This window comes from Protomyctophum parallelum, assembly GCF_964188405.1.
Source record: "Protomyctophum parallelum genome assembly, chromosome: 4".
In the NCBI taxonomy this organism is placed as follows: domain Eukaryota; kingdom Metazoa; phylum Chordata; class Actinopteri; order Myctophiformes; family Myctophidae; genus Protomyctophum; species Protomyctophum parallelum.
The window spans coordinates 16,450,189-16,460,611 of NC_139700.1; positions in this window are offsets into that span (position 1 = coordinate 16,450,189).

Consider the following 10,423-nt stretch of genomic DNA (forward strand, 5'->3'; position numbering starts at 1 on the left):
TAATACATGATGTACACACATACACAGACATACTGTATGTCCGCACCTATGTAAACATGTGTTATTTGGGGGCTATTGGGCCAGCTGGTAAAGTTTAAACCCCAAGCCCGCACACATAACAACATGCACAACTGTCTTTCACTTGAGGGGCTTTGCAACACAGTTGCCGCCGGTGGCACAATACAGCAGACTGATTAATGCAGTGTGCCTGTAACCACCACCAGGTGACTCATTGCATCCTCACTCCTTCCCTCTCTCTGTTTATCTCTCGGCCTCTCTTTATGTGGGTTGTTGTAGCTATATGTGTCAGTGTTTGCATGTAGAGTTGAACGGGAAGGTATGCACACCAAATAACCGTTTTAAATGATTTGTATATTGGTGTCTGCTGTGTTGGTTGCAACAAGTGGATTGCACACATCCAGTACCTTGCTGGTGCTTTGTTAACGTGGATGTTGAATTGGACCATTGCTCGTTCCAGCAGTGAAGGATCCATCCAGCTAGGGTGTGGAGGGCTCGTGGTAAGGAGTCTCTCATAGCTTCGGTGGAGAAGTGTCTGCGTTTGAGTCTCTGGTTGCCATATCAGCAGGCTAGGGGAATCAGGCCTGTTGGCTCATCTGCACTCAGGTCAGGGAGTTTCGACAGAGCTCTGGAGGTGGAATGCCAGACATTATGGGGAGGAACTCGACACAACATGGTATTGGCAACATCGATTGGCAAGATGGACCACTAGAGAGCATACTGTCTTGGGCAGGCTTAGATTTAGGTTCCGTTTTATGGAAGTACCTGATCAGTAGTGAGAGATCTTTCTCAAAGGCATTCTCAGCCACACTGAAAGCTTTGTCGGCAAATCCAATGGCTGAGTCGTCGGCATATGTCAGCGGAGTAGATGGTAAAAAGCGTCCGGGCAAGAACAGAGCCTTGGAGGTTCACCAGTCTCCGTCTCTTACAGCGTTGGCTGTTTGAGGTCTCTAGTACAAAGCAACATGATGGACTTCACATCAGGCAAAGTCTTCAGGAGCTTAAGGTACAGTAGAGGCCTCTGTGCCGAACTGTATCATAAGCCGCAGTGAGGCTGATCCAAACTGTTCTTTCCTCTGGAAAGCGTTTTTGATGTTATGAACCAGCCAGGGCACTTGATCTGTTGTTGATCGACCTTTACGGAAAACAGCTTGAGTGTGGGGAAGACGAAGACTCTCTTCAATGATGTTGGTTATTCTTGTTAGAATGACCCTAACCCTCTCAAGTGTTCAAACTGACCAGATAGGATAAACAGCATGGCCACTGTACTGTCAACAGTAATTTAAATTTAAATGTTTACAATCATCACAAAACATTGCAGATCTATAGCGTATATGGATAAAGGTCCTTTCAAACGGGCAGCGATGAACACAGACGTTGTTGCCTGGATCAACGACAGATCTGCTCCAGGTCTACTCAATGAGGGAAACGACAACGCAAGCATAAAAAAAAGGGAAACAGAATCCAGGTCTGGTGAGTCACGGGCGAGTGCACGGAACGAGCATGCACGCGACAATTGCACGGGACCGCGCCCATGTAAATACGCTTGCGTTGTTGCTCCTCGACTTCACCACGCGTACAGAAAAAAACGCAGGTCTCATTGAAAATGAACTATAGGCGTGTTTAAATCACTGCCTGGATTACTCCTCTGGATTTTGGGGATTCAGGTGCTTTAACAAATGTGTAAGTGTGCAAAACAGGCCTATTAGGTATTTTATGGGTGTTCACAAATTTGCTCCTGTAACAGTGGTTAATGGTGATGGGATGGATATCGTGTAAAGTTAGGTGGAAAATGTATGTAATAACCCTGTGGAACAGAATGCTTAACCTACTAGATGACAGAATGGCAAATAGGATTTTCAGATGGGATATTCAAATATGAGGTTATTGGGCACAGGAAGTGTCTGATCTTCTCCAGGAGCATGGACTTGGGTATCTCTACATCCACAGACAGAAGGTGGATGTGGGGATATTCAAGGAATTGGCCATGACAAAATACAGAGTTAAATGGTTGGAAGAAATCAATGACAAACCTAAACTATGTACATATTGCCATTTTAAAACTGTGTATGAATGTGAAAAATATGTTGGAACGGAATTAGATCAAAGACTATGTAGCTATTGTGAACTTGGTGAGGTTGAGGATGAAATCCATTTTCTATAGGGTTCCCCTTTTATGGTGAGGTTGAGGATGAAATCCATTTTCTATAGGGTTCCCCTTTTATCATGATTTAAGAGAAACACTCTTTGATAAATTACATGTAGATCTGTCCCTGCATGGACAGTGTTTTAGTTAAATAGTTATTTGATAACCATACATTCGCAATTTCAAACTTTATCCATAAAGCCTGGAACAGAAGAAAACGTGTGGCACTGTGATGGATCATATATAACCAACTCCTATGCTGAGATCTGAGTTTTTTGTGTACAGTATGTATTTGTGTGTGTATGTACATATGCACATGTATATATATTTATGTGTGTGTGTGACGGTTCCCTATATTCTGATATATATATTACTCTTAGGTTGTCTGGTTTTGGTATATGTTGTGTTTACCCTATAGTAACATCTGTTTCTTTTATCCAATAGGATTGGGGAGCAGAGCTACTAATGATGATCAGCTCGCACCTGGGCCCGGGTGTCGACGCCCCTATAAATGCCTGCTTCCCCAGTCCTTCCCCAGTTCTGTTCTTTTCATTTGCCTCCTGCATCTTTTCCACCATGCACACTTTTTCAACATTTCTGTTAATACATACAACACGCACACACATACATGGTGCCCAACCGGCCCTGGACTGAGCTACCAGACAGAGGAGACACTAGACTAGACCTTTTGAACAGTGCACTGCAGCACATCAGAAACAATGTCAAAGTCCTGTGGCTGTATTATTTTCCTCTCTTTCCTTTAGTGGTTCTTCTGCAGTTTGGTGCTACCGCAGTACTGCTGCGCTGCATATACAAATAACCTGTTGGCTCTTTGCCTTCACCTTAGTTTAGGCACCTAAAATGGTTCTGTTATAGCACTATTCAATCTGAGAACCCATCGTCAAAAATAAAGGAAATGATCAAAGCAAAAAAATTAAGTCTCGAGAGACTAACCACTATTTGACATATCAGTACAGTATTGAGGCAAATAATGGCACACGTTTAAGGTGCTGTTTCAATGTCCTCCGAAGGCACTGCCGTAGCAAGCACTCACTGTCCTTACATTTTTAGGGCAATTTCAGGGACATACCCTGAAACAAACCCTTGTATAACATGACATGTTCCATATCCTTGATGAATGGTGTTAACGGCCCAATGCACGCACGCATGCACGCAGGCACGCACACACACACGCACGCACGCACGCACGCACGCACGCACGCACGCACGCACGCACGGCACGCACGCACACACACACACACACACACACACACACACACACACACACACACACACACACACACACACACACACACACACACACACACACACACACACACACACACACACACACACACACACACACACACACACACACACACATACACACACACACACAACACACACACACACACACACACACACACACACACACACACACACACACACACACACACACACACACACACACACACACACACACACACACACACACACAACCAACCAACCAACCTAACACCTCATGTTACCAGTTAAATTGAGTTAGGCCCCATTCCAAACAGAGAGAAAATCCACAAATCAAGCTCATTCGCAGCTGGAATGGAATGTGTCCCATCGAGACCATTCACCTGGAGAGAGTTTTCCGTGTTATGCCTGCCAATCATGACAGGAACACACACACACAGACGTACAGAGAGAGAGAGAGAGAGGTGGGGGGGGGTGGGGGGGGGGGGGGGGGGGGGGGGGGGGGGTGGGGGGGGGGGGGGGGGGGGGGGGGGGGTGGGGGGGGGTGGGTACTGTACAACTTACCATGTGGGGTGGGAGCAGATAAGTGTGTGGTCATGTTTATGGCTTTGAAAAAGCCTGTGGTATTTCCTGAACATCTATGCCAAGTGAGTGTTGGGTGTGTTTTGTAGGCTAGGGTATATCAGATGATAGAATCGAGGAGTTTCAGTCCGCTTAAGTGCCATATTAGTTGGATTTGTCACATAAGACGTTTCAGTAAAAAAAAGAAGAAAAAGAGAAGGAAGAGAAAGAAATGCACCACAGCAAAGTGTCTGTGACTCTTTGCCTTACTTTCCTGTACATTATTTAGATTGCCTTAATGCAATAAACCACTCACTGGGAATAGGAGATCAGATGAGATGAAACTATTCGTCCCTGAAGGCAATTCAGATGTTACAGCAGCCAGTGTAGCAGAACAAACACAAAGGGAGACCACAAAAGAAGGAATAGCATTACTGCATGTAATAAATAAAAACGCTCAACGTGAAAAAAGTAAGTCACGATCGCATAATGAAAGTGTCAGTTGTGCCAACGTTCCCAGTGTGGTTTCATCGTGTGAGCAGAGATATACACAAAACTAATAAGTACAGTGCTCTATAGGCAGGTCAAATCAAATGGTATATGCATCAAATACGGTACATCTACTGTTTGACCCAGGTCTATATCTCGCTGATGTAAATATGCCTGTAGCGAGGCACGTATACTGCCTGGGGTCATTGACACCTTTAGGAAACAGCTATTGTTGTGTTGATGCTGCAGCATATTCATTTACGGGAGTTTGTGTCTCTTCCTATTTATTTTTAGAGGCACCATAGACCCCCGACGGCCCCCGACGAACCTGATAGCCTTGTCCCGTTCTGTTGTAAGGTCAGGGAGAGGGCGCGACCTCTGACAAGGTTCTTCTCCTTTAACTAATGGAAAAACTAATGACGCCAATTAAAAAAAAACGCCGGAGCAAAGGTCAACCAAATTAGGGCGTACCATCGTAAGGGAAGTTTATACAGGCTAGGGTTGATCACCCTGCAGCTGCTTTGACCGTGAGGCTGCTGAGAGGGTGGTCGCTCGGTTTAGTGCCGACGGCGACACAAAAAGGGTTATTTTTGGTTTTCAGTGGCTATTTTGGGGGACGTTTATGCGTCAGTAAGACGCAATTGCATTCCGAAAAATTGCGTTCGCTGGACGCAGCTTACGTAACAGGATGTAACAACACTATCCAAACAATTTCTGTGAACTAGAGGTGGCTGATTGATGAAGCCCATGTCCCAACCAGACACCCTGAAGTCGGGAAGGCAAAGTTGATGTAAACGTCTCTTATGTCAGTAATCAGGACTCAGGAGGTTCATTTTGTTCCATGGCAACTTGATTGATTTGTCCAATTGTGGCTCAATTTGTTGTTACCAGTCTTTTGTGTGTGTCCCCCAACATAGAGATAAGTGGACACAAGCCACAACTATTTGAATTTAACTTGCTCACCAGTCATCCAGCACTAGACCTTTGGGTTACCAAGAAAGCAAAAACATCAATGTGGGGGGCAGCAAGTTTAGGAAAAGAATGCATTTGATCTATGAAAGAATTTCAGTCAACATTCAACAACATTCAGTTTATGTACCAAAAGGATGATAAAAAATAAAGAAATATCAAAGCGCCGAAAGCGGTGATTGAAAGTTATAATTTGGCAGCTGTGTTTTAAACAAAACAAAAACAAAACAGGGACAAGACTTGGTGTTCTGTAAATTACTTTGGTTGACAGCAAAACAGTGCATGAATTTATGCGAGAAACAACAATCAGACGCGATATTATGGAACATACAGTATGCTTCAATTAATATCCTGTTCCGACAATTTTGATCCACCATTAAGCCTTTGACACATTGAACACTGTCTCTCCCTCAGGCCATAGTACATTGGAGAAAAAAAAGTGCCGTAGAAAGTGTCTCTTCCAAGGCCTGTAACTTCTTAAGCCTGGCATGTTAAAGGCTACGACCTCGTCCCTACTTACAAGGGTATCCCGTTACAGCCGTCCCTCCAGAAGATGCCTATGTAACACACATACGGAGACCTCCCAGCCTTCAACCATCTCCAAGAGCAACAAAAGACCCTCTAAACCTTCCACTCAGGGCTGTGGTCATATTGATCCCCAGATTACCGTCAAATAAACAAAAATACCATTGAGTAAAGAGCACACAAATACAGCTACCCCCCCTGGAAACCGGGCTGCGGCGATGACATCTGGCTTTCCGCTATAGAGCTCAAGGGGCAGGAGATGGCAGGGCCTGTCTGGGTGAATAACCCTCACAGAGGCATCACAGGATCACAAGCGCGGTGATGAGAGCTGCGTCGGTACACACTGGGACAGAGTCTGACATGCTGTGTCACTGCACATATAGCCGTGCCTTTTATCTGCATTCAGGGTGCCCCCGTGCGCTAACTCTCTATGATAAGTTAGTTAGAGTGTGTTTGAGGGCGCAGGCGCGCGCATGTGCGAGTGTGCATGCGTGTGTGTGTGTGTGTGTGTGTGTGTGTGTGTGTGTGTGTGTGTGTGTGTGTGTGTGTGTGTGTGTGCGTGTGTGTGCATCTGTGTACTTGAGTGAGTTCTCTTCTTGCGAGAGGTAAATATCCTCTTAACCTAGGGCACCCCCCTAAAGGGTTTACTATAGGTTGAGGGTTTACTTTAGTGTTCAAATTGGAATTTGCGTTAAATTGAGGATAAAGCAAGGATCAAGATTAATAAGGTTATATTCTTTCTAGGCCTGGGGAAAAAATGCCACCAGTGAGAATCAATTGCCTTGCCCAGCAAGTATTGTTATACAAACTTGCATCGACGTGTGTCAGCGCAAGATGGAGACATTTTCGGGAGGACCTCCACAAAGAGGAAATAACTATAGTTCATGGTTATGTTAAAGCCCCATCAATTTGGCATGCTGCTGGGTGGGCCTGGATGGGTGTATAGCACTTGTGTTTATTTGTGTGTGCCTTTGTTTGCAAAGTTCATGCTCTAATGACGTTGGTTCATACCATTATAGAATGGCTTGATATGGCTTATACAACTGAAGACAATAGGATATTAAAGTTTGGATGCTTGACGCTCTGCATTTTCTTTCCCACTGAGTACGAGGATAGCAAAGATGCATTACATTTGCAGTGTTGTCGTGAACTCTCAGAAAAAAAGAAAAAACTAGAAAAAGTGCCCTTCTGGGCACAGGTCTCCACCAGGATAGGAATGTAGGACATTGCAGCTTGCCTTCATCTGGTGGTTGGATAAAAGGGCAACAAAAGTAAACTAGGGAGTTGGCATACAAAGTTATCCACAGATCCGTGCAGTTAGAGGTAAAAACACTTTTCGGCCAGTTATAGCGCCACCTTGAGGCTGAGTTGAAATTGTTCATGTGGCATTTCTTCCTCGGCCTAGTGGGAATGTGCGTGCACAATTTCACGGAAATGACGCGATGTGTTCATGATTTGCAGCATTTTGTTTGAAACTGAGCACTCCTGTGAACTTTGGAAGCCAATCTTAACCAATCAGGATGGAGTCTGAGAAATCTGAAAGACCCGTTTCGTTGAATGGCTCTAGAGAGACTGTGTACCAATTTGTTTGGACAAAATCTGTAGGTGTACTGTGCAAAAACTTGTTTTGCACAAAGCGGCCTCCTGGTGGCGCTATAACAGGCCGTTCTGGAAAGTTTGGGGCAGAGGTTCATCGTGTGTGTGTGTGCAAAATTTGGCATCGACCGGGTTAACTGTGCCGAGATTAGCTGCTCACGGACACACACACGGACAGACACACGGACACACGGACGGACGGACGGAGTGCAAAACATACTCTCCCCCCATGCCTTCGGCCTGGTGGAGACAAAAATGAAATAAGACCCGCAAGCTTGAGTAAAATAACACGGTGACATTAGCCGGGTTGCCTGATGGAGGGGAATGGAACTGGTTGGAATATTGTGTTCCTTCCACACGCTAACCTAACCCTAATCTTAAAGATGGAGTGCCATGATTTCCCCCACCCTAAAACATGATCATCAGGTCTTATTGTTATATAAGGAGGAAGAGGGTTTTTCAAAAAAGTGTACAGTATTTGTTAAAATGTCGTTTTTATGTGGGCACCCCCCAACCAGTTCATTAAGTATGCCTGGTTTGCCTGGTGCCAGCTGGGAATCATATAAATTATGTAGATTGTGAGCTACTACGTGGTCTAATCAGAAACCAACCAATCAGAATCAAGTATTGCGATTAACCGTTTTAGAATAGACAATTGACACTGGACGAAAAAATTATGGGTTACAAGGCTAAATATTAGATTAAAAAAAGAAAGATGTGAGTGCTTGGAAGAGATAAGGTGTGAACATTGATACCCCTTTATCATTAAATACAGGTTGACAAATAAAGGCGCACACACAGAGAGAGAGAGAGAGAGAGAGAGAGATGAGAGAAGAGAGAGAGGAGAGAGAGAGAGAGAGAGGAGAGAGAGAGAGGAGAGAGAGAGAGAGAGAGAGAGAGAGGAATCCGGGGGATTAGTGTGAGGTAAACTCAGATGCCCTGCATTCAGCTGGGATCTTGTTTTGCTTTGAATATAGGAAGGATATAATGACATGTTTGGCATGAACCCTGACCTTGCTCTTGGACCCAGTGGAAGCTGAAATGATAGAATGGAATAAAATATTCCATTTATTGTTAAATGACCATCAAATTATTTTTAGCACAGCATCGCACGCAAATACCGTACATACATACAGCGTATAGTGTATGCAAAAAAATAAAGCCCACATCAGCTCATAAACAATACAACACTTTAATTGTGAATATATCAGATTTGCACAATCATCACACATTGTTATAAACATTATCTCTGCTTTTGTCTTTTCTCTCTCTCTCTCTCTCTCTCATCTCTCTCTCTCTCTCTCTCCTCTCTCTCTCTCTCTCTCTTTCTCTCTCTCTCTCTCTCTTTCTCTCTCTCTCTCTCTTATACAGTAAATAGTAATAGTGTACAAATGTATACAAAATTGATTCAGGCTAGTCAGGTTCCCACAAAAAAGAGTAATTTGTGTATTAAAGCACAATCAGAGATACCCCAGGGACACGACGTGGGAACCCAGGGATTTAACACATGTCAACACGCGACTCTGATAAGACACAGGCATAACCTGAACACTTTCTAACGCCGGCAAGCAAGTCACCGAAAAGGGACTGGTCGAGAGGACACTTTAGGTTGTCTGTATGTTATATGACACTGGTTCCCAAACAGTGGGTTGTATTTCTGGGTCGCAGACACATTTTTATGGGTCCCATTATCATTTTTGTTTCCTACATTTTGTTATTATGATTTCAAAACATAAAAAATTGAAAACATAAAAAAAACGAAAACTTTTCAAAATTCAATGATCGTTTTCCAGTAATTTCATGAAGAAAGTAAAGACAAGAATCTAAGAAATTCATAAATTACAAAACAAATGTTGAAGAAGTATAGCGAAAATAGCCGATCTAGATCGGCTATTTTCACTACTTTGGTGTCCCGGGCAAACAACAAAAGTTTGGGAACCACTGGTATAATGGTGTGACTATCATGACTTATATGGCAAAGCTACTTGTAAGACTAACATGGAAAGATCCAATGCACGCGGGATGTCAAAGAATGTCAGTGTCCTCTCGAGCAGGTCTAGAGACGTTGACCAACCGGCGCAGGCAGCGTTCGAACACATAGAAACAAGCTCATCCCATTACATTGCAGCATTCAGACACCGAGCTCTCGGCATCCTGCTTCACAGCACTTAATAGAGCAACACAAAGAGGAAACGAGCAGAAGGGAGGAGGAGGAGTAGAACGGAGAAGATTAAAAATAATAATAATATTAATAATCAACAACTAAGAAACAGTCGTGGCTTTGATACGCTCATCTCATTCACAAGTCATCTTGGCTCCTGAGGTCTTGGAGACACAAGCTCAACTCTGGTTCGGGAACTATAGTCGAGTGTCCATCATGGAATGAACTGAAATGCCAGATACACAATCAGAATATAGTATTCATATTTGTATTTGGGACTAAATTCACATATAGGGGTGGGACGATATATCGATGTTGCGATATATTGTGATATATATCGCCGCAATATATATATCGTATCGTCCTCCCAATATCGTGACATTGATTCATTTGTAGGCCTACTAGTGGTAGTAGGCTACCCATTGTTGTGGACAGACAAGTTGTGGACAAGTTGCAAAGTTGCAGGAGGCAAGATTCATGTACTTATTGGCCAGTTTGTGACACAAAAACTCTTGTAAGATTTTGGAATAATTACATACATGATTCCAGATTTTTGCCTTTGTTATTTTTTTCATTTTCGGTATATTGTTATATTATATTGTTGATGAAATCTCTGTGATCATTATCGAGGGCCCAATATTTCCACAGATATCGTATCGTGAGGTACCCATATCGTCCCACATAGATTCACAACTGTAACCATAATATAATTA